This window comes from Muntiacus reevesi, chromosome 18 (assembly GCF_963930625.1).
Source record: "Muntiacus reevesi chromosome 18, mMunRee1.1, whole genome shotgun sequence".
Taxonomy (NCBI): Eukaryota; Metazoa; Chordata; class Mammalia; order Artiodactyla; family Cervidae; genus Muntiacus; species Muntiacus reevesi.
Genome location: NC_089266.1, coordinates 39,537,475 through 39,559,946, shown reverse-complemented (window position 1 = coordinate 39,559,946; position 22,472 = coordinate 39,537,475). Strand labels below are relative to the sequence as shown.

General features: G+C 45.6%; 1 protein-coding gene across 5 annotated transcripts in view; it reads left to right on the top strand.

Moving 5' to 3' along the window:
* RPH3AL (rabphilin 3A like (without C2 domains)) overlaps nucleotides 1-22,472 on the top strand; it is a 137,396-nt gene that overhangs the window by 9,650 nt on the left and 105,274 nt on the right. For 2 of the 5 annotated variants that reach the window (XM_065909530.1, XM_065909526.1), the window contains exon 1: nucleotides 10,838-10,969. The exons of 2 other annotated variants lie outside the window; for them this stretch is intronic. The gene's annotated coding sequence lies outside the window, so the exon portion shown is untranslated. Of the gene's footprint in view, nucleotides 1-10,836; nucleotides 10,970-13,440; nucleotides 13,555-22,472 lie in introns of those variants that run through there. One more of the 5 variants, XM_065909529.1, reaches the window with a different exon arrangement.

The following is a 22,472-nucleotide window of genomic DNA, read 5'->3' as shown; positions in this document are numbered from 1 at the left end:
TTTTCCTACCACTTGCATTTGAAATTTAAATTTAAGGGACTTCCCTGATGGTCCAGTGGTTAAGACTCCATGCTTTCAGTGCAGAGGGCATGGGTTCAATCCCTAGTCAGCGAACTAAGATCCCACATGCTGTGTGGCATTGCTAAAAAAAATTTTTTTTTTAATTTCTTTGGACTATTCAGTTGACCCCTGAACATGTGTTTGAACTCTGTGGGTTTACTTAGGCATGGATTTTTTTTTTCACTAAAGAAGTACTATCATACTACATAACGCATGGTTGGTTCAATCTGTGGATGCAGAACTGTGGATATCAAGGGCTGACTGTAAAGTTATATGGGAATTTTCAAAAGCATGGCGGTTGATGCCCCTGATACCACCCTCCGCTATATTCAAGGTCAACTGTACATTATAACTATGTTATTCAAAATTCAAAAAGGCAAAACATGAGCATCTCCCTCCCCTCTTTTCCCTTAGCCTCCCAGGTCCAAGAACCTGTGTTGCTAGGTGAGTAGATTTTGGTCTTGGATGCTAGATTTCCTCCCTCCTTCCCCCAACTGACTCTAAATGTTAGCTTTATTATCATGCACAAAATATGAACTCTTCTAGGTTTTCTCTTTTTTCATTAACCTCTTTTTCTTCCACTATCATTGTTTTTTTGGGGGGGTGTGTCTCGTGGCATGTAGGATCTTAGTTCCCTGGCCAAGAATTGAACTTGCACCCCTTGCATTTGAAACTCAGAGTGTTAAGCACTGCACACCAGGGAAGTTCCACTATCACATTTTTAAAATTATGACTTTATATAGTTAGCCCCTGGTAGTACAGGTTCTTTTTTTTTTAACATTTCCTTGGTTATATTTGCCCATTTGTTCATTCTTTTCTATGAAATTTATAATCATTTTATTGCTCTTCTGCACATACCATTAGAGTCTAATTTAGAATGATATTAAATTTATAAAATAATAATGATAGTGAGTTTTCCTCTCTAGAAATATAGTCTGTCCCATATTGATTGATGTCTTCCTATCATTCTCTCTTTTTTTATAGCACTCACTAAAGTTTCATAGATTTTTTATGAGGGTTGTGAACATTTCTTGTTAAGTTTATTCCTAGGAGTTTTATGTTTCTTGTTGCTAGGGAATAGGATCATTTCCCCCGCCCCCCCCCCCCAGTCTTATCTTTAACTGGAAATTGTTGGACTATAAGAAAGTGTTTGATTGAAAAATCATTGTGAAATAGATCTATTTGCATATAGAACATATATATATACAGTTTAAAGAAGAATAATAAAGCAGGCAGCTTCCCAGTTGGCTCAGTGGTAAAGAATCTGCCTGCTAATTCACGAGCCGTGGGTCTGATCCCTGGGTCAGGAAGATCTCCTGGAGAAGGAAATGGCAACTCACTCCAGTATTCTAGCCTGGGAAATCCCATAGACAGAGGAGCCTGGTGGACTGCAGTCCATGGGGTCACAAGGAGTCAACAACAACAGTAAAGCAGCATGTACCCAGCTGATGGAAGAAACAGTATAAACAGCCCTTTAGAAATTTCTTCCTTTACATGTGACCTCCGCTCTCCTCATCCTCAGGGGACACACTAACCTAAATTCTCTTTTATCATTATTAGCTTGCTATTCTCTATTGCTTTAGCATGTTTATGTCTTTAAACAGTATGTTTTTAAAGTTTGTATGCTTTTCACCTTTTATAAATGGAATCATGCTGTATTCCGTTTTTTAATTGATCCATGTGTGTGTTCTTGAGATTCATGCTGTTGTATGCAGTTAAGGTTCATTCCTTTTTCCCTTTTTTTAACTGCTATTGTAAAATGATCCAGTTTTTATCCCCCTCCACTTACTGATGGACGTTTGGGTTGCTTGCACTTTTCCTTGCTGTTACCACGATCCTTTTCAGTGTGTTTCTGTAGGATGTATAGAGCAGAATCATCAGGTCATAGGCTGTATGTTATCTTCTCCTTTCTTGGTTCTCTCTCCAGCCCTGGACCAGAGGGCTTGTTGCTCTACATCCTCCTCATATTTAGCATCATCCACATCATCCACACTTTTAGCTCTTGCCACTCTGTTAAGAGTGAGCCAGTATCTCACTGTGGTTTAAATTGTTATTTTGACGATTACTGCTCAGATAGAATGTGTTTACGGGCTATGTGTTGACTCATTTACACACCCATACTTTACCCATTTTTTTCCTATTAAGTTATTGCCAATTCTGATACTAATCCTTTGTTTATTATGTGGTGCAAATACTTGTCTTGGTGTGTGGCTGGCTTATTCACTGTCTTAATAGCATCTTTTGATGGATAAAACTGTCAAATACTTCAGCAAGCTTATCATTAACTGGATTTCAGTATTTGTTTATGTGTCTTTTCTTTTGTGGTAAAGCGTGCATGACAATGAAATACACAAATCTCCTGTGTTTCATCAGAAGAGCTCAGATAAAGGCATATCCCTGTGCAACCCCGACCCCTTTCAAGACAGAGAGCATGACCATGACCCTAGAAAGTTCCCTCATGCCTCTTCCCAGGCAATTCTTTCCTGGCTTCCCTAGAATCAACCATTCTGATTTTTTTCCCAGATCAGTTTTGCCCATGCTAGAACTTCATATAAATGGAATCACATGTATGTACTCTTTTGTCAAAGGCTTCTTTCACTCTGACTTGACATAATGTTTTAGGATTCTTCCCTGTTGTTGTGTGTGTATCAGTTGTTGTTTACTTGCTAAGTCATGTCTGACTTTGATCTCATGGACCGCAGCCTGCCAGGCTCCTCTACCCTCCACTATCTCCCAGATTTTGCTCATATTCATGTTCATTGAGTCAGTGATGCTATCTAACCATCTCATCCTCTGCTGCCCCCTTCTTTTTTTGCCTTCAGTCTTTCCCAGCATCAGGGTCTTTTCCAATGAGTTGGCCCTTGTGTGTATCAATAGTTGCTTCCTTTTTTTTTTTTTTTTAATTTTAGTTGCTTCCTTTTTATTGCTGAGCAGTATTCCACTGTCTGAATATGTACTATTTGCTTATCCATTTACCTGTTCATAGAGTCTTGGACTGTTTTTAGTTTTAGGCTATTATAAATGGAGTGGCCATAAGTATTCTTGTTGATTTATGTTTTCAATTTTATGTATTATTTCTCTCCCACGTTTTACTTGTATTAGGGTGGAATTGCTGGTTAGGTGTAACTCTGTGCTTTATTGATGTGTAAGATCCATACAGGGGACTTCTCTGGTGGTCCAGGAGTTAAGACTTTGCCTTCTAATGCAGCGGGTACTAGTTCGATCCCCGAGCTGAAATCCAACATGCCTCTTGGACACAAAACCAAAACATGAAACAGAGATAGTATTGTAACAAGTTCACTAAAGACTTTAAAAATGGTCCACATTTAAAAAAAATCTTAAGATCCGTTCAGAAAACAGCATAAACTCTAAATATTTTGCTTGCCTAATTTTTTACAAAGCAAACACAGCTAGATAGCCATCACCCAGGTCAAGAGGTGGGATGCTGACCCAAGTTAGGCTACTCTGCTGGATCATTTTTTCTGGGATCTGAAATCTAAGCAGAGTGAAGCAGGAAGGGAAAGGATATTGGAGCCTCTTATTCTCGCGGTAGCAGCTGATTAGACCATGAGGCTCAGACCCTGTAGCTGCCAGGGTTCTTGTCTTCTTCCATGTCAGGATCTTTAGCCTTCCCATTATTTCCCGGCTATGAGGTATCGTCAGTAAATCCCTTTCTCCTTAAGTCAGCCACAGCTGGTTTCTGGTGCTTGCAATCCAAGAATCCCGTTTCATGCCTCGTACCCCATGGATAGCACCAAAATTTTGGTGGAACGTGCCTGTCCTATTGCTAAAACTCAGAGTGGAAGCTGTCTTTAACCAATCCTTAAATTTTAAAAAGAATTGTATTTATTTATTTATTGTGGGCTGGGTCTTTGTAGCTGTGAGGGCTTTTCTCTAGGTGCAGAGAGCGAGGGCTCCTCTAGCTTCAGTGCGCGGACTGCTCATTGTGGTGGCTTCTCTTGTTACAGAGCACGGGCCATAGGGTGCGTGGGCTTCAGCATTTGCTCCACGTGGACTCAGTAGTTATAGCTCCCGGACTCTGTGGTGCACGGGCTTAGTTGCTCCAAGGCCAGGGATCAAGCCTGTGTCTCTTGCAGTGGCAGGGGGATTCTTTATACTGAGCCATGTGGGAAGCCCGATCCTTGAATTTTTCCATGACTCCATTTGAACCCATAATTCCTGGGCTGACATGACAAGGTGACCTCTCAAACAAGTAGTCACTTTACCTCTAACTTTTAAAAGTGTGAGGCAAATCTACTTCAAACCTTTGGGCTTGGCGAAGGTTGTTTTTTTTCCCCCATAACCTTAAATTTAGTTCCCAGTTTTGAAACAATTTTCTCTTGGTCCCCAGTGGAAAGTTAATAGAGAGTGCTGGCTTAATTTAGGTGAATGTAGGAGTGTCTAGTATTTTCCGAACTTCATTTTTAGAAACCAGTTTATTTCTCTTCCATGTAGAGGGCGGGTTGAGGGAGGTTAGATGAGGGAGTATTCGGTGCTATAATCAGACAACAAGGGCTAGACCCCGAGTTCTTTTGCACCATCCCTCAGGGACCCTTCGCCTAAGAAAGCTCAACTTTGAAATTGTTCTGCTTTAAGTGGAGCCTCATTTACAAGTAGAAAAGAAATGAATTCTCTTCTGGTTTCTTTTTTTTAATGTCATCAAATCACATGGATTAGTGACAGGAAACGACCCAATTTCAACTGGTCTAAGCATTGTCGGCGCTTGTCCTTGTTAATGTCAGGGTCTGGGCAGGTGTTTGATCAGGGGACGGTGCCATGAGTTAGATTCGCCAAGAAAAGGTCAGAGATGAATGCGAAATTCTAACTCCAAATGGTGGAGATCAGCCCAGGCCATGTCTTAGAGCAGCCACCGAGCTACTGTCCGTGTTTCCCAGATTTCATTCCTTTGCTTCTCTTGAGAGTCTGTTCCTGCGGTGACCTCTACCTGCCGTCCTAATCCTGCTGGTGGTTTTCCTCGTTTGCAGAAGTCACTGCTTAGGGGCTGATGACCCCAAACTGGACTCGAAGACCTTTCTTCTACTTCCTGGGCTTGTTAGGACCTTCCACCTTCTACTTGAGCATGGCAGAAAGTGAACACAGTTCTTGACTATGTGATCTCCGCATTGGCAGAGTTCTGCGGAGCAGGTTACTAGCTACTTTGAACATCTTGCTTGGCCAGAGTTGCAGGTGACTGTGGACATTGTGGTGGCTCTGCCAAAGTCATTTTTGTGGGTTGAGAGCCTTATGAGGGCACCGCACGGAATAGGGTTTCCGTTTGTGGTTTTATTATGGCGACTTTCTCACACATGGCCGTGGAGCGTCTTGTTTTAGGGTTATCAGTCCATGACAGCTATTTTCCAACAGGTGGAAGAGATGCTCCTCCACCACGGGGAACCTCTTCTTGCTTCCCGTAAAAGGACCTTGTGGGCTGGGATGCAGGTTTGGGTGTCATGTAGTAAACTGGGTCACCCCTGAAAGGGTGATGAGGGGTAACTTAGCGAAGGGGGAAACTCGAGAGTGAGAGGTCCCTGTATGGAATCTAAGATGCCTATACAGGGCCTTCCCTGGTGGTCCAGTGGCTAAGGCTCCGCACTCCCAAAGCAGGGGGCCTGGGTTCCATCCCTGGTCAGGGACCTAGATCCCACATGCTGCAACCAAGACCCAGCACAGCTAGCTAGCTAGCTAGCTAGATAAATAAATAAATAAATATTTTTTTAAGATAAAGACTTAAAACCAATAGCCTTCTTCCACTTTAAGAAACTAGGGGAAAAAAAAGAGTAAACTAAATCTAAACCAAGCAGAAGGAAAGAAGTAATAAAGATTAGAGCACAAAATAAGGAAATAGAGAAAAGACCACATATTGTGCGATTGCATTTATATAAAATGTCTAGAATATGCAGACCTATAGAGACAGAAAGTAGATTCATGGTTTCCCGGGGCTAAGGAGAGGGAACGATGGGGAATGACTGCTAATTGGTACAGGGTTTCTTTTGGGGGTGATGAAAATGTTCTAGAATGAGATGGGGGTAATTGTTGTAAGACTGTGAATATACTAAACCCTCTGAATTGTACATTTTAATAGGGTGAAGTTTATAGTACATAAGTTAAATTTCAATAATGATGTTAATAAAAAAAATCAAAGCAGAGGTAATTGGGTAAAAGGGGGTTGGGGAGAGGAAGAATTAGAAGAAGCATTCTCCAGGGAGGAGTATCAGGGTGTCCGCAACCCCAAGGGGAAAGAGTGTAGTGTGTTACGGAGGCCCCGGGTGGGCTGGGCTGGCGAGGGCAGTCTTCAGTTTTATCATTAGTAGAATGTCACTGGGGGGTTTCCATGGATGGTTTCATAGGTGCTTTCTCTTCCCTGGGCATTTCCACCTGGGGAAAATGGCCCCTCCGTTAACGCCTAAATTTTCATCTTATTATTCCAGAGAGCAGTTGAGTTGAGACTTCACTCTCTTAGCCAATTTCCTAGCTTCTCAAAGGAGGGACCTCAATATGCCAGTTTGGGCTGAGGGCATCTCTGGAAGACTCAGCTGGTGGTTTCCCTAATGGTTCCAAATGGCTGGCATTTCGAAGAGCTCTTTGTGACTGTGTGATACAGACAGATTGGAGAGGGCCAGGAGTGGATTTAAGAGGCACCTGCGGCAGCCCAAGTGAGAAGAACCTGCCCGTCAGGGAGGTTATAGTTCAAGGTCACCCCACTAGATGGAGCCAGACCTGAGTCCCTCTGGCACTGTAACCTCCAGTCTCCACCGGCCACTGATTTGCATCCCCCCAGCTAGTCTTAAGGGCTTCCCTGGTGGCTCAGACAGTGAAGAATCTGCCTGCAATGCAGGAGACCCGGGTTCACTTCCTGGGTCTGGAAGATTCCCTGGAGGAGGGCACGGCAACCTATTCCCATATCCTTGCCTGGAGAATTTCATGGACAGAAGAGCCTGGCATGCAACAGCCCATAGGGTGGCAAAGAGTCAGACACAACTAAACAACCACACTTTCACTTGCATATATTCTTAATCAGCCCAGAGAGTGGCTGAGATGTCCATGCTTAACGAGCTGGGGGAAGGGAAATGGACATTGTATTAATCAGGCTAAATAGAACTTGTGGTTCACTAGGGCTGGCCTCGCTGCAAACAGTGGAAATGGGCATTTGTTTCCAAGACACTGGAGTATCTCACAGAAGCTCAGGCCCCAGGAAGGGCTGGATCAAGCACACGGATCAGAGGAAGGCCCAGGAGCCCTCTCTCTGCCTTGCGTTTGCTCAGCGCTATTTCGGCTCTCCTCTCCTGGCTCTCAACTGCAGACCACCTTTCTCTTTCCCGGGCATTTCCACCTGGGGAGCATGACCCCTCCATTAGCCCCATTCATTTGCATCTTATTGTTCCAGAGAGCAGTTGAGTTGAGACTTTAGTCTCTCAGCCACTGTCCTTGATTCTCAAGGAAGGGATCTCTAATATGCCAGCTTGGACTGAGTACACTCCTGGAAGAGTCACTAGTTTTTGTGTAAACTCAGGGATTCTGGAATCCACAATGAAGCCAGGGGGAAGAAGGGGCATCTGATAGAATGCAAGTGGCCTATGGCAAAGGTCCCTCCACCCCCACCTTGGAGAATGCTCTGCTGAGGATGGATCTGCTTCTAAACTGCACGAGACCTTATTTTGTCACTTGAATTTATTTGGAAACGGCCCTCTGACTGTTCACCTCCCCTACCCCTGGGCCTTCGCTTTCAACTCTTCACCAGGCAGGGAACATTCCAGAATTTAGAATTAGTCTTCCTACCTTTGTGAATTCTGTCCGCTTCTCCAGAAAAGCAAGGTCTAGCTCACGCCCTGCTGAAAAGCTCATTGAAAAGGACCCCAGTTATTATCATTGTCTCATTTTCACCTGCTGTTTGAAACTCATCGGTGCTGATTCAGGTGCCTGGAAACCCTGGTGATTGTGGAATAAATGGGCCTCTGATTGGGGACAAGAGGGGTCAGGAAATGGTGAGGTCCGGCGGGAGGCAGGTGTGAGGGTCAGCTGCCAATCACGTCCCCAACCCCATGGCTACCAGCCTCAGCTCACTGCTTTCAGCAGGCCTGCAGATAATGTGTGCTGTGCCATCTGCCTTTTGTGCCAGGGATGCTGTGGTCGGCAGAGGGAGGGGGCACTGGGAGCCCCAGGCCCTTCATGCCTGGGGCCATTTCTAGGGCCAAGAAGGGGGTTGATCCTGGATGGGGCTTTTTCTCTTGCTGTGAGGAGCAGGGAATTGAAGTCCTTTACTCGGGAGCTCTCTCAGACATCAGAGTGGGAGGCAGGGAAGGATCCTGCCTGCAGATGTGAGTTCCAAAGGCTCATTTCTCTTTGAATTCCTTGCAGCACTTCTCGGAGCCCTGCGGCTGGCCATCTTCTGACTTAGGCCGTGCGCTGGGTGCCTGGCATGTTGTTATCGATACTGATAATGATGCTGGTGGCATGCACACGGCTGGTGCCTTACCTCCGATTAGCAGTCCCTGACCTCCATGTTTAATTTCTGTTATAATCTAGTGAGGGAAGTAGGACAGATTGTTTTATATGCATTTAATAGCTGATAAACCTTCAGGTTGGCTGGGCATGGGATGGAGTGGGTGTGTGAGGAATTTTTCCCCCTCACATCCACACAGCTGGTCAGAGCTGGGATTGAAAGCCTGTCTTCCCATCTTGGATCCTGGACTCTGTTCACAACAGAGTGGAATGATCTTCTGAATTCTCTCAGGCACAGACAGTGGCTTATTCTTCCTCATTTTCCTGTCTGTCATCCATCCATCTCTCCATTTATGCCTCCATCTTTTTCTATAAAGGAATTGAGATACTAATAAGAACATATATTTCTCTATATACCTTGAATATATAAGAAACTAGAGCTAAAGTAGATACTTAATGCCAGAGCTATGTGTAGATTTTTTTATATTTGTTTGTATGTGTATTTTTGTTGTTTAGTCGCTAAGTTGTGTCTGACTCTTTTGTGAGCCCCTGGACTGTGAACCCCTGGATTCTAACCCCACCAGGCTCCTCTGTCCATGGGATTCTCCAGGCAAGAATACTGGAGTAGTTGCCATTTCCTTTTCCAGGGGATCTTCCCGACCCAGGGATCAAACCCACGTCTCTTGCATATTCTGCATTTGCAGAATGGATTCTTTACCACTGTGTCCTGGGAAGCCCATGTAATTAATAGGAACCCATAAAAATAAGGTCAGGAGAAACCTAAATTTACTGGAAAGTCACAACCAGAGCAAGAGTTAGGCTATATATTCAGGCCATTGAGCTGTGCATGGTTTACTATGGTTGAGCCACAGATTTAACTCTGAGCTAATGAGTGATCAAAGCAGGGGGGGGAAATGTATTATTTACACAGTTCATGAGGTCCATAAGGAGCAGGGAACCAGACGCTGAGGGCTTTTCCAGGCAATTAGATTTGAAGGAAATTTCTTGCCTGGGTGGTCATCTACGAGATCCTGAGGGGCAAGCGAAATACGTGGCACATGTACTGATACTCTCTGTTCCTCCCCTCGTGCCAGCCGTCACTAATCAGCGCCCTTTCCCACTGAGGCCAGAGAGAGCCTTGCAGTCCTTCAAGCATGGTGTTCCAGGCAGGCATTACCAGCGATGTGGAGCTGGCATAGAGGATGGACCCACATGCTATTCCAGTTCTGGGGGTGATGGTGGTATCAGGAGTCATTGAGCGATTCTGGATGGAGAGCCACAGGACGTTGTGGCAAACACCTCTGCAGGAGTGGACACCATGTCCTGTTGTCCATTGGAGGTGTGTTTGCCGTAAACCACGTCTAGGTGTCCGTCAGAGGGACCCGTCAAGGTGATGATGGGTGCTGAGTGTGTGTGGTTAGTACCTGTGGTGCCTTCTTACTCCTTCCTGCCCCTGGGTGGGTGGCTTACTCAGGACTTTTGATTACAAATGGCAAAGACCCAACTCAAACTAGTTTCACTGGAAAGTTGGGGATCAAAGGACTGATTCAGGCATGGCTGGAACCATGGAACCATTTTGAGAACCTCTTCATGATGTTGTCCATCCCTCCCACTTAGCAGCACCTGCTTTTGTTCCCCACTGGGGTTTAGGTGCTAGATGTGGTGTTCTTCTTCTCACCACCTTTCTTCCTGTCATTAGCTTGTTTGCACTCTGAAAAGTCAACAGTGGGATCCTTGTCACCTTCCTTGGCCCTTGAGGCGGGTGTCAGCTCCTCCCTGCATGACCTTTGCCCTCCTCGAGTTGCACGTGGGAGGCCGTGGCGTTTGAGTCATTGGTCATGTTTTCTAGGCCTCAGCTCACCTTCTCCATAGGGAGCTACACCCAGATGGATGTCCCACCCCCAGCAGTCGAAGTTTCAGGAAGTCATGAGATGCTGACGTCCACTGCCTGGAATGAATAGTTTGGATACCTTTCCGTAAAATGTGCCCTTTTAAAAAACAACAACAAAGTCCTTAAAACTTGTAAAAGTGGCGAGACTTTAAACAATTTAAAAAAAAGGAATGCAAACATTCCCAAGAGAGGCCTCCCTCTAATAGAAGGTGTCCTTCATCTGTTTGGCTTTGTTGTTGTTTAGTCGTTAAGTCGTGCCCAACTCTTTTGCCACTCCATGGACTGTAGCCGCCCCCCCCGCCCCGCCCCCAGCCTCCTCTGTTCAGCTTTAGAAAATGTCTTTAGCAGGAACTTGGTCACCCATGGATTGGCTTCAGCTGGGCGTCGGTCCACCCAGAGAATCCAGGCCTTGGTTTGACTCCAGCTGGGCCTTCCCGAGGCCGCCACTTATTGACTTAAGTCCCAGTGATTCAGATGTTCATCAGGGTCGCCCCTGACAACGCGTGGCGGAGGAGAGGGGACCCGCCTCCTTCTAGACGCCAGCAGGGCCAGGCCCAGGCCAAGACCCCTCGGTTCCTGGTAGGTGTTTTGGGGGTCTTTGGCAGTGAGGGGATGGGAAGATTTCATTTTTTCTGGAGCCAAGGCTTTTCCTAGAACTTTGCTAACTCCCGGGAAGGGTGTGTCTGCTGGGAGAGCAGTGTTAATGGTTGACTTGCTTTTTTCTGGGTTACTCCAAGGCCTGTGACTTCCCAGGGAGAGGGGGCAGGGATTGGAGAAAGGAGGAGCACCCCTGCACCCCCTTGACAGCTGCTACGCTTTCCGCACCATCCTGTAAGCCGGGATAGGTTAGGGGTGGGTGGAGGAGGGGATGTGTGCTTTGGAAGAAATGGGCCCAGAGCCAGGGGGAGAAAAGGGCCCCATTACTACAACTGAACAAACTGGAACTTTCTGTTTGTTAAATATTTTTTATTGCATGTGAAGGCACTGGAAGGGGGGCTAGATTGTGTCTGGTCTCCAGATGACTGTGAGACAGGACCAGGAAAACCGAGAGCCATGCAGGAGATGTAAGAGATGTGGGTTCGATCCCTGGGTCTGGAAGATCCCCTGGAGAAGGAAATGGCAATCCACTCCAGTATTCTTGCCTGGGGAAATCCTATGGACAGAGGAGCCTGGCGGGCTAAAGTCCATGGAGTCACAAAAGAGTTGGGTCATGACTGAGCACGCATGCATACAGTAATATTAAGTATTTTATACAGATGAGCACTTTAAACATTGTAATGATTAGGTATTTATTTTAGTGTGCATTAGACTATGACTTTTTGTTTTAAAGTTTCCTTCTATTTATAGCAAAAGATATGGTTTTCTCTTTGTGGTGGAGTTTCCTTTAAAAATAAACTTAAGTAAAAGAGTGAGTTGACTTAAAGAGAAATATTAAGTAAAGACTAGTATGGATGGCAGGTGGCATGGGGATGCCTGAGGGTTGGGAACAGTGTGCTGGAGGAATTCAGAGGCTCAGAAAGGAAAGGGCTCCTGGAAGAGTCAGCTGGTGTCGGGGAGGGGTAGGATCTAGCAAGGTGGAGGTGGGAGAGGGTGTATCTTACCAGCGGGTGTGCAAATGTGTGTGTGCGAATCTTTTTCTAAAATTTAATTTTTTAATTGGAGGATGATTGCTTTATAGTGTTGTTAGTTTCTGCTGTACAACAACATGAGTCCACTCAAACTATACATATATCCCCTCCCTCCTGAACCTCCCTCCCACCCCCAGTGTGTGCAAATCTTGGTATCCATTTTAGTTGCAACATATGGAGAAGGAAATGGCAACCCACTCCAGTATTCTTGCCTGAAAAATCCCATGGATAGAGGAGCCTGGCAGGCTACAGTCCAAAGGGTGGCAGAGTATCAGACACGACTGAGCTACTGACCAAAGCACAGAGCACAGGAGTCCTGTAGGGACTGGAGTTTGGGCTTGGACTGTATTGTGGAGGATCTTGAATCCCAGGATATGGACTCCAAACTTGAGCAGTGGGAGCCATTGAAGGTGCTGGAGTGGGGGCAGTGATTCATGACTGTCCTTGAAGAGACAGAGTCCTGGTACCCATTGTTTGTAATGAGGCAGGATGACCAGCCAGGTGCCTAAGGAAAAAGTGTGTAAGAAGCCAAACTAGAGTCATGGCTGAGGACCAGAGGCTCAGCCACTGGCCCATCTCCTGCTGGCTGGCGCTGGCTAGCAGTCTAGAGACATTGGAGAGAGGCAGGTCTGGGTTGATGAGCCAACTCTGGGTCTCTCTCTTGAGAGTCCCTTGGACAGCAAGGAGATCCAACCAGTCCATCCTAAAGGAAATCAGTCCTGAATATTCATTGGAAGGACTGATGCTGAAGCTGAAACTCCAATACTAGGGCCACCTGATAGGAAGAACTGACTCATTTAAAAAGACCCTGATGCTGGGAATGATTGAAGGCGGAGGAGAAGGGGATGACAGAGGATGAGATGGTTGGATGGCATCACCGACTCAATTGGACAGGAGTTTGAGTAAGCTCTGTGAGTTGGTGATGGACAGGGAAGCCTGGCGTGCTGTAGTCCATGAGGTTGCAAAGAGTTGGACACGACTGAGCCCTGAACTGAACTGAGAGGGGGTGGTGGGAGCTGGGCAGGGGTGTGGATCAGAAGTTGTGTGTGGAGGCCCAAAAGGGAGGTGCCTGTCTCCCCCAGCTGGGCCCAGTGGCCCATTCCTGGGATCTCCTGGCTGAGTGTGGAATGTTCTGGGGGAAGTGGGTGGGGTCTGCTGCGGGAAGCTCCTCTCTGGGTCAGAGAACCGATTCCTGCAGAAAGAGGAAGCACTCGGCTTCCTGACCTGCAGTTTGGTCAGAACAGTCTGGCTAACAGCCCTGGGCTAAGATTTCATTCATCCGCTGAGCCTGTGGTCGTCAGGGCCACAGATTTTCGTTGTTGTTGTTTAATTGTTCCATTTTTTTCCTTCTAGTTCAGAGACTATCCCCAGGAGTTCAGAAGCAGGCTTGATTTAAAAACAAGGTTTTTTCTTCCCTTTGAGGGCCAACTCTGGGCTAAGCACTGTGTCTAGAACTTTTACTTCGTTCACCCTGGACAAGGCCTGCTGGGAAAAGAAAGTGTCATGACCTGCATTGTACAGAGGATGAAACAAGGGGTGAGGAAATGTGGCTACTCCCAAATTACATAGTAGGTTCACTGCAGAGTCTGATTCCAAACTCACACGCTGAGACTGTCAGTGGGAGTAAGACTGTTACCAGCTATGTCACCTGGGAGAAAGAGCTCACCGTTCATGCTTCCCTGTCTGGCGTGGGGCCGCTCCCTGTAGTGTGCTGGGGTGCAAAATGGGGGTGCTGGGTACCCCCAGCGTGGCTTCAGGGAATGTGTGAGTTATGATACAGCCACGGTGCCATTTAAGTGTTCACCACTCTTAATGCTGTTGTGATATAAAACTAGACTTGCAATTCTGAACATCAGTTTTATCGGGAGACATTTTTTGGGAGGGTATTACTTACGGTGGGGGAGAAGCATTGTTTGTTTAATTAATTTTGGCTGTGCTGAGTCTTTGTTGTGCTTGGGCTTCTCATTGCAGGGGCTTCTCTGGTTGCGGAGCCTGGGCTCTAGAGTGCGGCTAGTTGCCGCTCTCGGGCTTAGTTGAGCCACGGCTCGTGGGATCTTCCCGGACCAGGGATCGAACCTGTGTCCCCTGCCTCGACAGGTGGATTCTTAACCACGGGAATACCAGGGAAGTCCAGAAGGGTTTTTTTCATTTTAAAAGAATTAATTCACATGGTGTAGAATGGGAAATCTTGAACTTGGAGATGCTGCCTTTGGCCTGGCTGTTTCTGGCCACACTCCCCTTCCATAGATGCCAGGGGAGGTGCATGTAGGGAGGAGGGGAATCTGTGTTCGCTTTCCACTGTTATTGACCTCCCTCAGGTGAAAGCCTGAGAACAAAGTTGGGCTTCCTTGGTGGCTCAGGCTGTAAAGGCTCTGCCTACAGTTCAGGAAACACAGGTTTGATTCCTGGGTCGGGAAGATCCCCTGGAGAAGGGAATGGCAACTCACTCCAGTATTCTTGCCTGGAAAATCCCATGGACAGAGGAACCAGGTGGGCTACAGTCCATGGGGTCACAAAGAGTCGGACACAACTGAGCATCTAAGCATGCACGTGGCTGTTTTCACGACTTACCAGGAAGCCCCAGGTCTCTGATCTCAACCTGCCATAAATTATTGCCCAGGAGCTGTGTCCTAATTGCCTATGGCCTTAACCAGCCATTCTCTGAGCTACTTTCCAGCTCTAGCTTTCAAAGAGCCCTCTGCCTTTCTGGCAATTCTAACAGGACGACTCTCTTCCTAGAATGCCTGCCACAGCCCTACTTCTCTCTTTCAGCTCTCTGCTAGACCTTCTTCCGCTTGGAAGCCCTCTGCGATTGCTGTAGAGAGAATGCCTAACTGAGCCTGCTCTTTGCTCCCACTCTTCTTGGTACAGTCCCAGCATTTATTAGAGATATTGTCTGATTCATTCAGGATTCCTCCCACTCGTATACAGTTTGCACTGGGTATTCACAGCCAACAAAACAGAGGTGGCCTCTCTCCCTACAGACCTTACGGAGATTAACAAGTAAAGAAAGAAATGTATGCATTCAAATTGTGACGCATCCAATGAAGACCTTTCCCTCTTAAGTGCTAGGCTGTGTCTCCCAGCCTTGTGAGCCATGAGATATGGATGGATGAGATGTTTGTGGAATAAAGGCACAAACAGTACGCACTCTCCTTGTTTGCAGATAGGAGGAGATCAAATTGTTAATCAACAGGAAAACAATTTGAAAAATATGACACATTATACACATCTAATTATAATTATAGAGTATCACAAGATTCTTTCTCATTGGTGAGGATGAGGGCAATATATTTTTTGTCTATAGAAGAAAATTAAGAAAAAATTTCCCCCTATCTTATTGGTAGCATTTGACTTAATTTTTTTAAGTTTATAGAAAAAAATTGAGTGAAGTGTAGAGTTCCCACATTCCCCCTTACCCCAGTTTCCCATTATTAACAATTTTTTAATGTGTCATATGTTTGTCATAACTCACAGAGTGTACACCAAGAGTGACCACCTAATGAAAACTATGGGCTTTAGTTTACGATAATGTATCACTGTCACGCTTGCATTGGTGGTTCAGTGGTATAGAATTGCCGTGGCCAGGGACTCCCACGCATATTTATTTCTGATCGCACTGGGCTACTCTCCAGTTCCGGTACCCAGGCTTCTCACTGGGGTGACTCCTTTCATGGAGCACAGCTCTCGGGTGCCCAGGCTCAGTAGTTGCATAGCACAGGCTTAGTTGCCCCATGAGACATGGAATCTTCCAGAACTCGTGTCCCCTGCATTGGCAAACATATCTTTAACCACTGTACCTCCAGGGAAGTCCCATTATTAACACCTTACATCAATGCAGTACGTTTGTTACAAATGATGAGCTGATGGCGATAGTGTTAGTCACTCAGCCATGTCACTCAGTCGGGTCTGACTCTTTGTGACCCCATGGACTGTAGCCCGCCAGACTGCTCTGTCCCTGGAATTCTCCAGGCAAGAATACTGGAGTGGGTTGCCATTCCCTTCTCCAGGGTGTCTTCCCAATCCAGATATCTAACCCGGGTCTCCCACATTGCAGGCAGTATTTACTGTTTAAGCTACCAGGGAAGCCCCAAACACAGAGTGCAGTGCATTGGCTGGGAATCGAACCTGGGCCTCCCGAGTGGCAGGCGAGAATTCTACCACTGAACCACCAATACACGCATGATAGTGATACATTATTGTAAACTAAAGCCCATAGTTTTCTTTGGGGGGGGTCATTCCTGGTGTATATTCTATGAGTTACGATAGAAGTATAATGACAAGTATCCACCATGACCATATAATTACAGAATTATAGTTTCACAGTCCTAAAAATCCCCTGTGTCCCACCTATTCATCCTTCACTTGCTCCCCCTGAACTTCTGATCTCCTTACTGCCACTGTAGTTTTATCTTTTTCAGAATATCATACCTTTCAGGTTGGCTTCTTTCATTTAGCAATATGTATTTAAGCTTCCTCCATGTCTTTTCATTGCTTGGTAGCTTTTTTATTTATTAAATTTTTTTTTTTACTTTTATTGCTGAGTTTTATTCCATTGTTTGGATATAGCACAGTTATTCATTCACCTATTGAAAGACATCTTGGTTGCTTTCATGTTTTGACAATAATGAATAAATCTGGTGTAAACCTTAGTATGCCATATTTGTATGTGTGAAGATGTAGGTTTCCAATTCTTTGGGTAAACACCAAGGAATGTAACTGTTGGATCATATAATAAGAGTACATTTGGTTTTGTAAGATACTGTTTTTCAAAGTGGCTGGACCATTTTGCAGTGAATGAGAGTTCCTATTGCACAGCATCCTTGTCAGATTTGATATTGTCAGTGTTCTGAATTTTGGCCATTTAATAGGTGTGCAGTGGTATTGCATTGTTATTTTAATTTGCAATTCCTCAATGACATATCACATTGAGCATCTTTATGCTTATTTGCCATCTTGTATATCTTCTTCGGTGAGGTATCTGTTTAGGTTTCTTGCCTATTTTTAACTGGGTTGTTTGCCTTCTTATTTTTTTTAATATTGTTTTCCCTATTTAGAATGTTATTCATTGTCTCTACTTGAAAGGATAATGAAGGATTGTGTGTGGGTGAGGGTGACTGGCATGGGAAAGTGAGAGTGTTAGTCACTCAGTCATATCCGATTCTTTGCAACCCCATGGGTTGTTGCCCGCCAGGCTCTTCTGTCCCTGGGATTTCTCAGGCAAGAATACAGAAGTGGGTTACCATTTCCTTCTCCAGGGGAACTTCCCAACCCAGGGATCGAACCCAGGTCTCCCAAATTGCCAGCAGATTCTTCACTGTCTTAAGGCCCCAAAACACGCATACTTCTGTTAAGTGCTAAGAACTTGGGATACCCTTGAGATCAAGAGCTTGAGCTTGGAGTTCAAATCCTGGGCTTTGTCACTCACACACTATGTGACTTTGGGTACATCATGTACCTCCCTGAACCTCAGTTTGCTCACCTGTAAAATGGAGAAGTTAAAACCTGCTGTGAAATAGAGATGATGATTCTATAAAGTACTTGGCACCCAGCTTGAGAAATAGTAAATGCTCAATAAGTGGTGGGTCTTCTCATAGATACTGAGCGAAATACCTTTTGCTTCTCCTGTGTGACATTTTGGGTTTCCCTTGTGTCCTCATTTTCAAGACCTCAGAACCCACTAGAATTCCACTTGCACTTAAAGTGCACAGTTGGGATGTACCTGCATGTGGGGGGCCAGCCATATCCCCGCAGGTGCCCCCTTCTCAGCCCCAGCCCTTCCCGTCTTCCTCTCCCTTCCCCGCTGGGAGCCCCGGACTCATCCCGATCACCTCTTCTTGGTCATTCCTTCCACCCACCATGTCCCCTGGGCTCCTGTTTCTATAGCCTTGCTGTGTATATTGGTACCCCAGCTACTCCCCGTCCTGACTTCTCTGAGGATGGATTCTAAGCCTGTTTTTTGTTGTTGTTGTTGTTGTTTGTTTGTTTTGAGGGAGATCCTGCTGGTGGCATTGAGGAAAAGGCAGAGAGGCAGGAAAGTGACTAGGTTGGTGGGGTTCTCCCAGCAGTGATTCTAGACTGGCCCACTCCTGGCTCCTTTGGAGATGGGCCCTAGGATTGGTTTCTGAGGTGACCTCACCAACATGGTCCCCACCCTTCTCAGGAAAGCCACATGCCCTTTTCCCTCTTGCTGGCTTCTCTTCCCTGTTGATATACACTTTGCTCACCAGGCATCTGCCCTGCCCAGAAATGCTCTCCTCTGGGCGTTTCCCGCAGTACTGAATGAAAGGCACAGAACCATCCACACACACGCAGTCTACTGGGAGACGGGGCCACGCCTTCTAAGGTCCTTTGTAGAGCAGGCAGGTAAGTACCGGGATTGACAAGCAGAGGGTGAGTTCTGCAAAGCTGCTGCTCCCTCCCACTGGGGAAGCCACAGTTCAGCGTTTATGCTCATAGTGGGGAGTAATAATAGAATATTATTATAATATATTATTCTATTATAAACTGACCTCCTGGGCCATTGAGAGAGTAAAATGAATTAATACATTTCAAATGCTCAGAACAGAACTCCCACATTCAGTGTTCAATGAGGGTGTTGGCTGATACTTCCATCATCTGCTCAGGCCCTTTCTCCAAGGCGCCCCCCCTCTCACTCCCCTTACCCATCTCATAGCTTACTACCTGCTTCAGTTCCCTCAGGTGAGCTTAGGGGACTGAAGGGACATTTGGGAATGTCCTGAACCCTAAGGAATGTCCTGTTTATTCAGTTCAGTATAGCAGTGTTCACTGATGCTTCCTACCTGTGCTCTTCTGGCTATTGAGAATTTCAGGCGAATAATACTGATGATGGTGGTGGTGATGATAACAGTGATGATGGTGATGATAACAGTGATGATGGTGATGATGGTAACTGTGGTGATGGTGATGATAGTGATGATGGTGATGATAACAGTGGTGATGGTGATGGTGGTGGCAGCAGCCCTTCACTGAGACTGCACAGTATTATGGGTCCTATCTATGTGTGTTACCTATACCATTTAAATCAGAGTTTTTCTAATTGGCGCTTTGACATTTTCGGCTGGCTAATCTTATGTTGTTTCGGGGTGGGGTGCTCTGCTATGCACTGTAAGGTGTTTAGCAGCATCCTGACCTCTCCCCACTACCCATCTGGCCCCCAGGTGTCTCCTGGGGGAACAAAATCACCCTGATTCAGAACCACTGATCTAATTTACTCTTCCCCATGGGCCAGGAAGCAGCTACTCATTTTACCGATGAGGCAACTAAGGCCTAGAGAGATGAAGGAAGCTGCCAAGGTCACTGAGCTAATAATTCACACAGAGCCAGAAGGCAGATCCCAGATACCTGCTCCAAAGAACAGACTCAGAAGGAGTCTGCCCTTTATGTTTTGGCAGAAGAAGAGAATTCATCAGCCATTGGCCGGGCCACCTGGGGTACGTGACCAGGTTGGGGCCTGCTTGGTCAGCCTGGGTATCCATTGCCAGATTCATTTGGAGCTAATAAAACCTGTGGCTGCTGCCCATTTTCTGACTTGGTTTGAAACCAAAGACTGAATGTATTTATGTGGAGACTCCCTGCAGGTCCCTGGCCTTGCCCACGACACTGTTTCTCCTTCCTCCAGACAGAGCCCTGTCTTCTGCGAACACCCGTGGGGAGAAGGAACAGGCGTGGGTGTATTTTTCTGCAGACAGGCCTCCTAGGCGCATTCTTCCACTGAGGCTGTGAATCTGGTTTACGGTTTGCATGCCCAAAGTATTCTTTTGTAATTTTATTTAATAATAGTTTATCATGAAATATTAAAAATATATAGCAGAGTTTAAAGAAGTTTGTGGTGTCCACCTGTATGCCCACTGCTTTAGATTCTACTGTTAATATTGTACTGCACTTGTTCCCTAGGCCAGCGTCATCTCTGACTGGTGGGTATGTGAACACACTGTAAATTCTCCCTGAGGAGAATACACTGATAACATACAGTGGTAATGAGACAAAATGCTCCCCAGATTAATGGGGGAGGTCAAGTGTCATGGATGATTCAACTCATTGTTAAAGCAAAACTACAACTATACTCCAATAAAAATTAATTTTAAAAAAGATAAAATGTTTAAAAATAAACAAAGCAAAAGTAATGAAAACAAAGCACTAAGTAGATTGGAAAGTTACTTAGTTAAAAATGTCATCTAGTATTTAGTCCATGCCATCTTAAGGTATAGAAATAATACAGGTTCAACAGTTTCTTTTATTTTTATTTTTTTGGCTGTGACCTGCAAGATGTAGGATCTTAGTTCCCTGACCAGGGATTGAACCCGGGCCCTCGGCAGTAAAAGCACTCAGTCCTAACCACTGGGCTGCCAGGAAGTCCCCAAGTGCAATAATTTCAAGCAATAGACGTCATACAAACTGCCTGGCACGAAGAAGGCCACATGTGTGAAATTCTGGATTATGTCTTCTTTTCCTTTTGTGGAGTCATCCTTTGTCTCAGAAATAAGAAAGACCTTGGCGGACATCTAACCCCTTCCTCCTCTAACTCCTGCTCCCTCCAGCCCACGCCTCATGCAGGGAAGTGGGGGCCCTCACAGTCACCCCTTGAGTCCCTTCTCACCTTCCCCAGCTGGGCTTTGGGCTGGGGGGAGATGTGTGCACCATCCTTTGAGGCCACAGCATGTCACGTATCCCTTGGTGTATATGATTCTGAATAACAGATACCTTTAATCAACCTTGTTTTTATTTTATATATTTATTTGGCCACACAGGATGTGGGATCTTAGTTCCCTGACCAGGAATTGAACCCATGTCCCCTACACTGGAAGCACAGATTTTTAAATCACTGGACCACCAGGGAAGTCATGAACTTGTTTTATAATTGTGAAACAAATTAAAGCTTTTTATTTTGAAATTATTTCAGTTCAGTTCAGTCGCTCAGTCGTGTCCGACTCTTTGCGACTCCATGAATCACAGCACGCCAGGCCTCCCTGTCCATCACCAGCTCCAGGAGTTTACGCAAACTCATGCCCATCAAGTCGGTGATGCCATCCAGCCATCTCATCCTCTGTCGTCCCCTTCTCCTCCTGCCCCCAATCCTTCCCAGCATCAGGGTCTTTTCCAGTGAGTCAACTCTTCAGATGAGGTGGCCAAAGTATTGGAGTTTCAGCTTCAGCATCAGTCCTTCCAATGAACACCTAGGACTTATCTCCTTTAGGATGGACTGGTTGGATCTCCTTGCAGTCCAAGGGACTCTCAAGAGTCTTCTCCAACACCATAGTTCAAAAGCATAAATTTTTCGGTGCTCAGCTTTCCTCACAGTCCAACTCTCACATCCATACATGACCACTGGCTTATTTAGGTTTCCATAAATGTAGAAAGAATGGTTCGCAGAGTTCCTGCCTACCCCCCACCCAGCTTGCCTTGTTAATATCTTATATAACAGTGTAACTGCTCCTCAGTTTATTTTTTTTTTTTAATATTTTTTAATGTATTTGCTGTACTGGGTCTTAGTTGTAATATGTGGGATCTAGTTCCCTGACCAGGGATCAAACCCAGGCCCCCTGCATTGGGAGCGTGGAGTCTTAGCCACGGGACCACCTGGGAAGTCCTCTCAGTTTTTCCTTATCATTTATGACCTTCACATTTCAGAAGAATTCTGTTCAGTTGTTATGTGGAGTATCTCTCCATTTGGATTCATCTGAAATTTTCTCATGTTTACATTGCAGTTGTGTGTTTTGGGCAGGAATACCACCAAAATGATGATGCATCTTCCTCAGTACATGGTATCAGGAGGGCCTTGATGTCCATGTGTCTTCTCACTGGTGACACTAGTCTTGATGACTTAGATAAGGTCGTATCTGCAAGATGTCTCCCCTGGAAAGTTACTATTCTTTTAACTTTGTCATTTTAGTATCTGTCCATGAATCTGGCCTGCAACAGTTATTACTAGGGTGCTTTAATGGTGATTCTTCTGTTTCCTTCATTCCTTCTGTACCAGGCAGACTGCACATATATTTCAGGTTCAGTTCCAGACCACTGGGATAAAGCAAATGTCAAAGAGAGTCACACATTTTTTGGTTTCCCAGTGCTTGTAAAAGTTATGTTCACATAATACTGTAGTTATTAAGTTGCAATAGCATTGTGTCTAAAAAACAAAACAATGAGTAAATTAAAGGCTCTCAGTTGTGTCCGACTCTTTGCGACCCCATGGACTGTAGCCCACCAGGCTCCTGTGTCCATGGAATTCTCCAGGCAAGAATACTGGAGTGTGTTGCCATTCACTTCTCCAGGGGCTCTTCCTAACCCAGGGAATGAACCCAGGTCTCCTGAATTGCAGGCAGATTCTTTACTGCCTGAGCTACTAGGGAAGCTCGTAACAACATACATGCCTCAAATAAAAAAATACTCTATTGCTAAAAGATGCAAACTATCATCTGAGCCTTCAGTAAGTT